This window comes from Balaenoptera ricei, chromosome 6 (genome assembly GCF_028023285.1).
Source record: "Balaenoptera ricei isolate mBalRic1 chromosome 6, mBalRic1.hap2, whole genome shotgun sequence".
NCBI lineage: Eukaryota > Metazoa > Chordata > Mammalia > Artiodactyla > Balaenopteridae > Balaenoptera > Balaenoptera ricei.
In genome coordinates this window covers 70,634,659-70,646,988 of record NC_082644.1, presented here as the reverse complement: position 1 = coordinate 70,646,988, position 12,330 = coordinate 70,634,659, and positions in this window count along the sequence as shown.

Genomic DNA, 12,330 nt, shown 5'->3' with positions numbered 1-12,330 from the left:
CTGGAAAATTGTACATTTGCTTGCAGTGTGACCCCTTTCTAACAATTTTTCAAGAGAAAATTTGATATTATTCAAATTCTTTTTTTAAAAAAAATTTATTTAGTTATTTGGTTGTGCCAGGTCTTAGTTGCAGCAGGTGGGCTCCTTAGTTGTGGCATGTGGGCTCCTTAGTTGCAGCTCGCCAGCTTCTTAGTTGCAACATGCAGTCTCCTTAATTGTGGCATGCGAACTCTTAGTTGTGGCATGCATGTGGGATCTAGTTCCTTGACCAGGGACTGAACCAGGGCCCCCTGCATTGGGAGCGTGGAGTCTTAAGCACTGCACCACCAGGGAAGTCCCGATATTATTCAAATTCTTTTCTTATGCCCTGACTTTAGAACTTAGCCACAGCACCCAATGGAATACCACTATTATCTACCTACAGAAGCCCAGGAACTGAGTAAAAGGAAATTCAGAACGATAGGAAATTATGTCTGTGACATAGAATTATCAACTAATGTTAGTATTCACTGGAAAATATTAAAGAGAAAAAGAAGGAGGGGCTGGTTACAAAATAAACATGGGCAAGGGTCATGCTTTGCAGAACCCTGGTTTTCTACACTAAAGGAAAGACTATTAGGTAGAGAAGAGAATTGTCATGGCAGGAAATACGTGAAGGAGAGAGATTACAGAGCAATGACAGGTGGAGGGAGGTTGGGTACATGGGAAGGGTAAGTGAACTATGCCCAATAGGCTCAATATGAAGGAATATCATGTTGGGTATACCCATGACTTCTAAGTATTTGACTTGCAGTCAAAGAATGTGGTTACTGGTTCTAGCGGTAAATTACAGACCCTAAATCTACTGAAAGTCATTTATGAAAGTGAGCAGTAATTGGTGTAGAAAGAATGAAGAATTTAGTGTTGTATAAAAACATATGAAATTTTCTTCACCTGCAAAATGGCTATAGTAATAGTGCTTAGACCGTTGGATTGTTAAAAGGCTTAAATGAGATATGACAAAGTACCCAGCACAATGGTTGGCAAATGGAATGCAGAAAAACCTAATCTTTACTTGGGGGCATTCAGAAAATTTCTAAATGTAGATGTGTCTATTAGATCTTAAATGACCTTGTAATAAAATTCCGTCTTCCTGCATATGGAAAATAAGAGCTGCTGGATATAAAGATTTGGAGTCAAATAGACTTAAACTTGAGTCACTTCCACATCTATAGCTGCTTGATATCTCGAGCTGATAACTGAGTTTAACTTTCAGAGTTCTTGTGAGGATTAAATGAGGTAATAAATACATTGAAAGAACTTAACACATAGTTTTAACTCAGAATCTTAGTTCCTTTCTCCTTTACCCTTTTTTATTTTTAAAGTATCTCAAACAGCTTTAATACAATTTAAAAAATAATTTAGAATTACTTTTGCCTGTGAGATGAAGTTCTGAATTGTATTTTTGACTACATAATGATCTCAAATATTCTAATTAGCAACATTTCAAAATAGTTTTGGGGGACTTCCCTGGCAGTCCAGTGGTTAAGACTTCGCCTTCCAATGCAGGGCATGCGGGTTCAATTCCTGGTTGGGGAGCTAAGGTCCCACATGCCTCAGGGCCAAAAAACCAAAACATAAAATAGAAGCAATATTATAACAAATTCAATAAAGACTTTTAAAAAATGGTCCACATCAAAAAAAAAAAAAGAAAAGAAAAAGAAAAATCTTTAAAAAATAGTTTTTGAATTTATATCAGGGTCTAAACATTTGGCAATATTATTTCAAATATCCTCTGTCTTTTTACCTCTGAGTCTCAGTTTGACTATTTTACACACACACACACACACACACACACACACACACGGATTCTAGGATTCATGGATAAAGAATAATTTTTCTTAGCTTTCTTGAGGTGTAATTTACCTATAATAAAATTCATCAATTTAAAGTATATAATTCAATGAGTTTTGACAAATGTAAAAAGTCATGTAACCATCCATACTATGACGCTATGGAATATTTTCATCATTTCTGGTACCCGTTTTGTAGTCAATGCCCTTTTACCAACTCCTGGTCTCTGGCACTCATTGATTATTTCCTTTCTTTTCCTTTCACTATGGTTTTGCCTTTTCTAAAATTTTATATTAATGGAATCATACAGTATGCAATCTTTTGTGTCTAGATATTTTTCAACTTAGCGTTATGTTTTTGAGATTCATCTGTATTGTTGAAAGTATTGCTAGTTAATACCTTTTTATTGATAATTAGATAATCCCATTTTATTGCTAAACCACAATTTGTTTATCCATTCGCAAGCTAATGGACATCTGGCTTTGTTCCAGTTTGGGGAAGTTGAGACTAAAATCTCTGCGTATTCATATGCAGTGTGTGACCTTTGTGTGACCATATATTAAATTTTTCTTGATAAATACCTAGATGTGGAATTGCTGTCTTATGGTAAGTGTATGCTTAAATTTATAAGAAACTGTCAAACTGCTTTCCAAAATGCTTGTCCTGTTATTCATTCTCATCAGCAGTGTGGAATACTTTCAGTTGCTCTACCTCCCTGGCAACATCTGATATTGTCAATCTTTAATTTTAGCCATATCTAATGGATGTGTATTTTATCTCATTCTGTTTTTTATTTGCCTTTCCCTAATGAGTAATGAGTTTCAGCATAATTTCATATGTTTATTTGCCACCCATATATTTTCTTTGGTATCCTTCTATCTATCTGGTTTGCCATTTCTTTTTCTTACCTATTGAAGAGTAAAGTTTTAAATTTTGAAGAAATACAATTCATTAACTTTTATATTTCGTGCTTTTTATGTCCTACTTAAGAAATCTTTGCCTAACCCAAAGTTTCACGTTTTTTTAATGTTTTCTTCTACAAGTTTTATAGTTTTAGCTCTTTTATTTAGGTCAGTGATTCATTTTTCAGTCTTGTATGATGAAGGTCACTGTTAATTTTTTAAATATTGAGCTACAATCATTCCAGTGCAGTTTGTTGGGAAAAAAAATTTTCCAATTGACTTATTTTGGCACACTTGTCAAGCATCAATTGTCAATATATGTATGGATTTATTTCTGGACTTTCTGGTTCATTGATCTGTATGTCATTATGCCAATACCAAGTTGTCTTACTTACTGTAGCTTTAGAGTAGGTACTGAAATCACATAGTGTGAGTCTCTCAATTTAGTTCTTCATTCTCAAAATTAGTTTGTCTATTCTGAATCCCTTGAGTTTATATATGAATTTTAGCATTAGCTTGCCAATTTTTATAAAGAAATCAGTTGAGATTTTGTTTATGAATGAATTGAATCTATAGGTCAATTTGGCAAAAACAGACATTCTGGAAATATAAAATCTTCTGATCATAAAAATGATATAGTTCTGCATTTGTTTAAGTCTTCTTTAATCTGTCTCAGCAATATTCTGCAATTCTTAGTGAATATGACTTATGCATATTTTACTAAATATATTTCTATTTATCTCATGTTTGATGCTAATGCAAATGGTATTTTTAAAATTTCAAACTCTGATCATCTGTGGCTAATGTATAGAAATATAATTGTCTTTTATGTATTGACCTAGTATACTGTAATCTTGCTAAACTCACTTATTATTTCTAGGAGCCTTTTTGGAAACTCCTTAGGGTTTTTAACATGGATGAACATGTCCTCTGTGAACAAGAACAGTTTGAATTCTTCCTTTCCAGTACTTATTTCATTCATTCATTTATTTATTATTGTCTTGCTTTATTGCTCTGGCCATGATTTACAGCATAATGTTGAATGGAAATAATTAAAGCAGAATCCTTGCCTTGTTCTTCATCTAAGAAGGAAAGCAGTCTTTACCCATTAAGTGTAATATTAACTGTAGGTTATCTGTAGGTGTCCTTTATCAGACTGAGAAAGCTCCCCTTTATTCCTAATTTGCTGGAAATTTTTATCATGAAAAAATATTAAATGTCAACTTTATTTTATGAATCTATTGGGCTGTTCACATGTATTTTCATTTTAAGACTCTTAACATGAGGAATTACATTGATGATTTCCAAATGTTTCCAAACTTACCTTGAATTACAGAGATGGGTTCAATTTGCTTAATATTTGTTAAAGATTTTTGCATATATATTCATGAGGGTTATTGTTCTGTTGTTTTCTTGTAATTTCTTTCCTTGGTTTTGGTGTCAAGGCAATGCTGGTCTCATCAATGAGCTGGAAAGTGTTCCTTCCTACTGTATTTTCTAGAAGATTTTGAATATAATTGCATCGTTTCTTAATGTTTTAAAGCATTTTCTAATGAAGCCATCTGTGCAGCGAGTTTTATTCTTAGGAAGTTTAAAAATTATCAATTCACTTTCTTTAATAGATGCAAGCCTTTTCAAATTACCTATGTGTTTTGCGTTGAGCTTCGGTAGTTTGTATCTTTCAAGGAATTTGTTGATTTCATCAAGTTGTTGGGCTTCTTTTCATGAAATTTCCTTATGGTATCCCCTTACTAAAATTTTAAGGTATATAGGATCTGTAGTGCTGTCCTTTCTCTGGTTCCTAATATTTGTAATTTGCGTCTTCTCTTTGTTCTTCCTTATCAGCTTGCTAGAAGTTTATCCAGCTCATTTATCTTTAGAATTAGCTTTTTGATTCATTCGTGTTATCTACTTCATTTTGTTTTTATGTTTCATTGATTTCTGCTCCTCTTTTTTAAAAAATTTCATTCTTCCTGTTTACTTTGGATTTAATTTGCTCCACTTTATCTAGTTTCTTAATGTGAAAGTGTAAGTAACTGACTTGCGATATTCTTTTCTAATGTAGGCATTTGATGCTATAAAATTTCTTATGAACACTGCATTAGCTGTATCCCACAAATTTTGATATGTTGTGTGTGCATTTTTATGAAATTCAAATACTTTCCAATTTCCTTTAAATTTCTTCATTGAGCCATGGTTTATTTAGAAATGTATCATTTAATTTTCAAGTATTTAAGGATTTTCTATGAACATTTCTATTATTGACTTTTAATTATATTTTGATAAGACAGTATACTTTGTATGGTACTTGGTTTATGGCCCAGAATCTGATCTATTTTGGTAAATGTTCTGTGTGCACTTGAAAATAATGTCTGTTACATATATTGTTCAATAAACATCAAGTAGATTGTGTTCTTCAAGTCTTCTATATCCATACTGATTTTCTGTCTACATTTTTTAAAAAATCAATTATTAAGTCAGAAGTGATGAGTTATCCAACTATAAACTTTTTTATTTGTCTCTTTTACCTTTAGGTTCTACTAGTTATTGGCTTACTATATTTTAAGATTGTGTTATTAAGAGCATACACTTTTAAGATTGTTATGTCCTCTTGTTAAATTGACATCTTTATCATTATGAAATGATCTTCTCTATTCCTGGTAATATTATTTGCTTTAAAATCCACTTTGTCTGATATTAATATAGCCTTGTCATCTTTCTTTTGATTTGTGGTTATATAGTATATCTCTTTCCATTCTTTCACTTTTGACATTTGTCTGTCTTTCTATTAAAATGGGTTTAATGTAGACAGCTTAAAACTAGGTCTTTTTTATTTTATCAATCTGGGAATCTGTGCTTTTTGTAGAACACTTTTAATGTGGTTATCAACATGATTATGTTTAAATCTACCATCTTGCCACTACTATTTGTACCATCTTTTTTTTGGTAGCTTTTCCCTCTTTTTTCTGGAGAAATTGAATATTTGTATAATTCCATCTCCTTTCTTGGCTTGTTATCTATATATTTTGGCATTGCTTTTTAGTAGTTACCTAGGGTTTATAATATTCATCCCATGCTTAACATATTATAAAATATGTATTTTGATTTCACAATTTCATATGAAAATTACATTTCTATTTAACTTTCTCTTGGCAATATTACAGATATTATTTTTATCATTGACTGCATTTCTGCAAATGTTATAAATCTCATTATTAGTGTTGTTATTATTGCTCTGAGTAATCATTTATCTTTTCAGGAAATTAAAATAATGAGAAAAATGTCTTTTATAATTAACTATGTATTATTTCCTGAGCACTTCTTTCTTTTGTGTAGATCCAAGTTTCCATCTGGTGTCATTTACCTATGCCTGAGGACTTCCTTTAGTAATTCTAATAGTGCTGCTCTTCTTGTGGTGACTCATCTTGGTTATGTTAGAAAAGGTCTTCATTTTGTCTTTGATTTGGAAAGATTTTTCACTGGGTGTAGGATTCCTCACTGACAGTTATTTTTAAAGAGATCATTACATTCTCTTCTTATGTTCATTGCTACTAATGTGAACCCTCCTTTCAGTCTTATCTTTGTTTCTCTGGTGCATTAAAAATATCTCTTTATCATGTGTTTTAAAAAATTTGATTGTGATATGCCTTACTGATAATTTCTTCTTGTTTCTTCTGCTTGGGGTTTGTTGACTATTTTGGATCTGTGTGTTTATGATTTTCTTCACATTTGGAAAAAAAAGTCATTATTTTTTAAAGTATTTTTTCTTCCCCACTCTAACTTTCTTTGGAGGCTCCAATTAAACATATGTTAGAATGTGTGATATTGATCCACAAACTTATGGATGTTCTGTTCATCACTTCAGTCTATTTAATCTCTGTTTCACTGTGGATAGTTTCTATTGCTGTGTGTTCTGGTTCACCAGCTTTTTCTTCTACGATGTCTAATCTGATGTTAATTTTTCTATTCATATATTGCGTTTTTCATCTGTAAAATTTTGTGCATTTTTATATCTTTCATTACTCTGTTTTAATGCCCTTGTCTACCAGTTCTATGTCATTTCTGGGTCTATTTCTATTGATTGTTTCTTTCTCCTGGTGTGGGTCATATTTTTTAACTTCCTTGTATGATTCATAATTTTTGATTGGATGAAAAAATTCTGAATTTCACATTGTTGGGTGCTGGGTTTTTAAAAATTCTTTTCAGTATTGTTGGGATTTGTTTTGGAATCCAGTTATTTAGAATCAGTTTGATTCTCTTGAAACTTGCTTTTTAACTTTGTCAAGGCAGGTCCAGAAAAGCCTTTAGTTCAGGATAAATTTGGCTGGCTCTACCACTAAAGAAATACCCTGCTGAAGAACACATCTATGCTCTGTATGTTAGGAGATGTTTCCATTCAGGGTGGTAGGAATAAGAACAAGATAACTGGTTTTCTATGGGCTCCGGAGTCTTCTGCTTCTTTTTTTTCAGTGGTACTTGTGTGATATTCAGACAGAAAAAAAAAAAATCACAATCTAATTGTGAACAAAAAAACAGACAAACTCAAATTTAGGAACAATCTATAAAATAATTGGCCCGTACCTTTAAAAGTGCTAAGCTTGTGAAATACAGAGAAAAACTGAGGAACTTTTTCCAGATTAAAATAAACCAAAGAAACAGGACAACAGAATGCAATGAATGGTTCTATATTAGATATTGCACTGAGGGGAAAAAAGATCTAAAGGATATTATTGGAACAATTGCAAAATTTGGATATGATCTGTGGATTAGATAATAGTAATATAACAAAGTTAAATTACCTGATTTTGATAATTGTATTGTAGCTGAGTAAGTCAGTGTTCTTAGGAAATGCATGCTGAAGTATTTAGGGGTAGGGGTATGCAACTTTCTTTCAAAGTGTTTAAGACATTACGCACATTCACCTGCATATGCACACAGACACACACACATAGCACAAGCAGGCAAATGATAAATTGAAGAAAATGTAAATAGTTGTTGAATCTGGGAAAAGGTTATATAGGAATTATTTGTATCATACTTGTAACTTTTCTGAAAACTGAAATTATGTGAAAAAAAATTACCGAAAGTGAATTGGCTCAAGTGCACAGGATTGAGTTTCTTTTTATTGCTAGGTGTACATTGGTTAACCTCTTGGGAGAGTTGATGGGTTTAATCTAAACACAGAGGAAATGGAATGATTTATTATTCTTTCCTGATAGCTCCCCCTTTCTGAATCAAATTTGAGTTACAAACCAGAAGCTCTATGGTGCCAGGACTGATATGACAGTAGCTTATCTTTGTTAGCCAAGGAGACAGTCTGCTACATGCCTACATGTCACTTCCCATTACCAATGACATGAAACTGATACTGAAAAAGATGACATTAGAAATTGCAGCCCTTTCTTCCTAGAGTCATTCATCATGAGCTTTAGTAGCAAAATGTTCCCAGATTCTTAGTGTAGCCTCATGAAACCAGAACTGACTTCTTGCTAAATTCCAATATTAGTCACAGTTCTGTGGTCACAGTACTTTTTTAGATTTTTTTGTTTGTTTTTTGTTTGTTTATTTAAAAAATTTCTCATGACTAACAATTTATTTTGGGTGGAGGCTTGGGGACGAGGGAGAAGAGGGAAGGATTATTTGTCATCCTCCATTACAGGTGACCACAAAAGGCACTAGAGGGGAAGAAAATCTCTCAGAAATTGGTGGTAGTTGTCAAACTTGGTCAAGTGGGAACAGTATGGGCAGTGTCATAAGTGAATGACACCTTTCAGAGAGGGTGTGTATGTGGGGGCCGGGGGGACTATATGAAAGGTAAAACAACCCACCATGAGTTGCTCACAGCTTCACTCAACTAGTCCTGGTTACAGATAGCCCCATAACCGCTTTTGTCTTTGCTTGTTAACAGAGAAGAATGCATCTGATCTCCATGTCTTGTCTACATGATTAATGGGGATGCTACTGCAGGGATAAATTCTGCTTCCTTCTGTGCATCTCTGGCATCAAATAGCACCTGCTCAGTTACCAAGGAGTGTTATCTTACAATCAGTAAATAAAGTTAGGGTGAAGTGAGTAAGCGTCTTGGACTAATGGCAATGTTTAACAAGGCAGGGAGCTGGGCTGCAAAAGGAACGCTTGATTTCTTTGATCAGCTTAAACATTGCCTTGGTTAGAATCACAGATTGTTACAACCTGCAGATCATTCCATGAACATCATTATCCCTAACATATCAACTTTTTCCCCAGGAATACACTTACCAGTTCCAGATAAATTGGTAGAGTGAGTATTCGCAGAGCTGGTCCTAAATGAAAGTATGCTCTCATGCTCTGCTTTCATGTTCCACTTGTCCTCTTGGGGACTCTTGTCTCACTTATTCCCTCCCCCTTAGAATTTGTCTTGTTATAAGACATAACCTGAGATTTAAAATTGAGCTCTGGAAAGACTGATTTAAGATTGAAGTTTTAAAGGGAAGTGGTCAAGTACTGACCAGGATGATTTTAAATGATTTAAATCGTCTCTTGTCAACCTACAAACCTTCTATAAGTATTATTACCCCTATTTTAGAGATGAGGAATTTGAGGTAGATATCAAAAAGATAAACAATTTGCCTAAGGGCAAACAGGTAATATATGGAAGAAGTAGGACACAAGCTCAGTTCTGTGTGATTCCAAGAGTTGCCTCTGGTACCAGGTTGTGGAGATGCAAATCTCCCATCCTACCTCTCTCCTTCCCACAAAACACTGCCCCCAATTTCTATCTTTCCTTTGTTCAACAAATGTATCTTGAATACTCTATATGCCAGGTACTAGGCCAGGTGTTGGGGATACTTCCTTAAAAGTATTTATCACCAGTGATAATTGTGTCCTCAAACTTTTCTATAACTCCTGATTTGGTTTCAATTCCCAAAGAGCCCATCATAGTGACACAAGGGTGAGAAGATGAGCATTGTAGCAGGTTGCTGTCTCTAATCCTACATAGTACTTTGTACCTCAGCAAGTTTAATTAATTAAGTTTAAAAAACTTTGTCACATGCACCATGGAGTTTCAGACCTTCATGCATTTTGCTTATGTTTTGTATACTCTTTGTTCTTCCTGGGATACTATTTTCTGTACTTTGCCTTTTGGCATCCTTCAAAACTAAGTTTCTTATTGACTTTATTATAAGACTTACTTTATCTGAGAAAGAATTACTCCAGCTAATTCTGTTCTTTGAATGTACTTCTATTACTTCCCTTAACAAATTTGAACTCTTTACACACATGGTTCATGTCCTCTGATAAATAATGTCCGGGCTCAATGGGGCTATTGACCTTGTCTCATTCATCCTTGCACCTCTAGCACTTAGCTCAGTGCCTAGCACAAAGTAGACTTTCAGTAAATGCTAAATGAAATGAGTGCTTAATGGAAGTTCATGCTCTGCCATTAACCCAGAGCATGGTCTTAGGTGACTCATTCCTTTCTCAGGGAACTCAGTAAGTTATATAATTTATAATATTGCATTTGAGTGGATTATATACTTTGTAATATTAATAGTTATTGAGTACTTACCTTGATTGAGTACTTACTTTGTACAGCCTCCATGTTAGGTGCTTTATATGCATCATCTCAATGGATCCTTACGTCAACCTCATGAGGTAGCCTTCAATATCATTCTCATCTGACAGATAGGAAGCTGAGATCTAGGGACGAAAAGTGACTTGTGCAAAGCTGCACAAGACAGTGGAGTCTAGAACAGATCAGAACTGAGTCTGTTGGACTCCAAGGGCTATGCTCTTAAGTATCTTGCTGAATTGTTTTCAGTCCTCTGGAATAGTAAATTAAGCACCCTGATGACAGTGCTTCTCCATTCTTTTCTTTCTGATGTAGGCACTGCTCAAGTCACTGTAGGTAATAATTTTGTCTGTCTGTTTGTTTTTCTGTCTACCATGAAAGCTGAGAAAGTGGAGTCTCTCTCTGGCTCATAATTATGAGTCATTAATAGGTTGTTCTGAAAATTGATTCTAAAGTGAGCTTTTGGGGAAGACTGAATTCCACTTCCAGGACTGGTCCATCTGCTAAGAGAATCATGAAATACTAGCACCACACAGGAAAGGCAAGCTGATCTGGGACCCCAAAGTAATAGGGCTCTGGGGTGGGGTTAGTGATAGGAAAAGGTGGAATTGAAGAGCGAGGGTACAGGGCTCACAGCAAAATGTAACCGGTTTTAAATGCAAGGACTTTGAAACAAAAAGAATTCAACCCTAGAACATGATTATATTTAACCAGTGGAGATTTAACACCATGCCTCTGCATTCTAATCCAGGGAACAAACATGGCTCAAGTTAAAAATCTCACAGAAATGACTGTGGCAGCCCAGGACACAATACACCCAGGTAGGAGGCATCTATCACCAGAATACAGCCAAGCCAGTCAGCACCTAAATCATGGCCGTGGGTCTGTCTTGGTGGGTTCTGTCCACATCAGCCACCTTAGGGAAGACAGATGTCATGGAGCAAGAGGAGGAACATGGTGTCACACAGATGCATTTTAGTAATGTATCAATGGCATAGGGTTCTGTAATTCCCAGTTTAGGATGGAGGGGCAGCTGAGCTGTACTGGGTGGAGAGGTAGACAAGGAAGACCCCAAAATTCATGTGTGGATGAATGCAGAAGGCTGCTTTGTCTTCTAACTCCTGGCCAAGCACAAAACGACCCACACTGGCCATGAAAGTCAAATACCAAACCAAAGGTCTAGTTAGAAGAACTGACTGAATCCTGGGTGGTCTCCCTGCCTACTCCCTCCATTCTTTCTCTGATCCTCCCCAGGCATCCTAAGGCCATTCCAAAAACTCTTCCTTATTTGATTCTTGAAGGTCTGCTACTGGCGTTGTTGATTGTTTTGAGTCAAAGTTTGCCTATAATTTTCTGGTTTACTAAGAACTTCACACATGCTCTTTCATGGCAATTCTGAGACATAGTTATTGTTTCTATTCCCATTTTACATAAAAAGAAACTGAAGCTCAGAGAAGCTCAGTGATGTACCCAAGATCATGGGTGAAAAACCACCATTGTTGGAAAAGAATCATTTAATTCCAAATGTTTGGCTTTTCTTTTCCCTTTCCCTTTTTTTCTTGTGGCCAATATTGACTTTTAGAGTTCCTTCCCAAGCAAAGTCTGTGCCATACTCTTTGCTGAACTGACCCTGCCCCACCTGCCTCTATCAGAGAGTATTAGCTATATCTCCAAGCCTCAAATAATTTTCTGTGAAATTTAGTATGTGAGAGCTCTAAGTTCATAAACTGCTGATAATTTCTCCTAAAAAGAACATTTTCATTAGGATGACCTTAAAGCTTCTTGTCCATATTGGCATATATTTGAGATTAAAATGAGCAACAAAAATAATTTAAATTACATGATTTTGAAATATTAATTGACTAGATGAAAACAGTTCTATTAAAACGATTTTCAAATACAAAATTCTTTTTTTATAAATTTATTTATTTTTGGCTGCATTGGGTCTTCGTTGCTGTGCGTGGGCTTTCTCTCGTTTTGGCGAGGTGGGGCTACTCTTCATTGCGGTGCTCGGGCTTCTCATTACAGTGGCTTCTCTTGTTG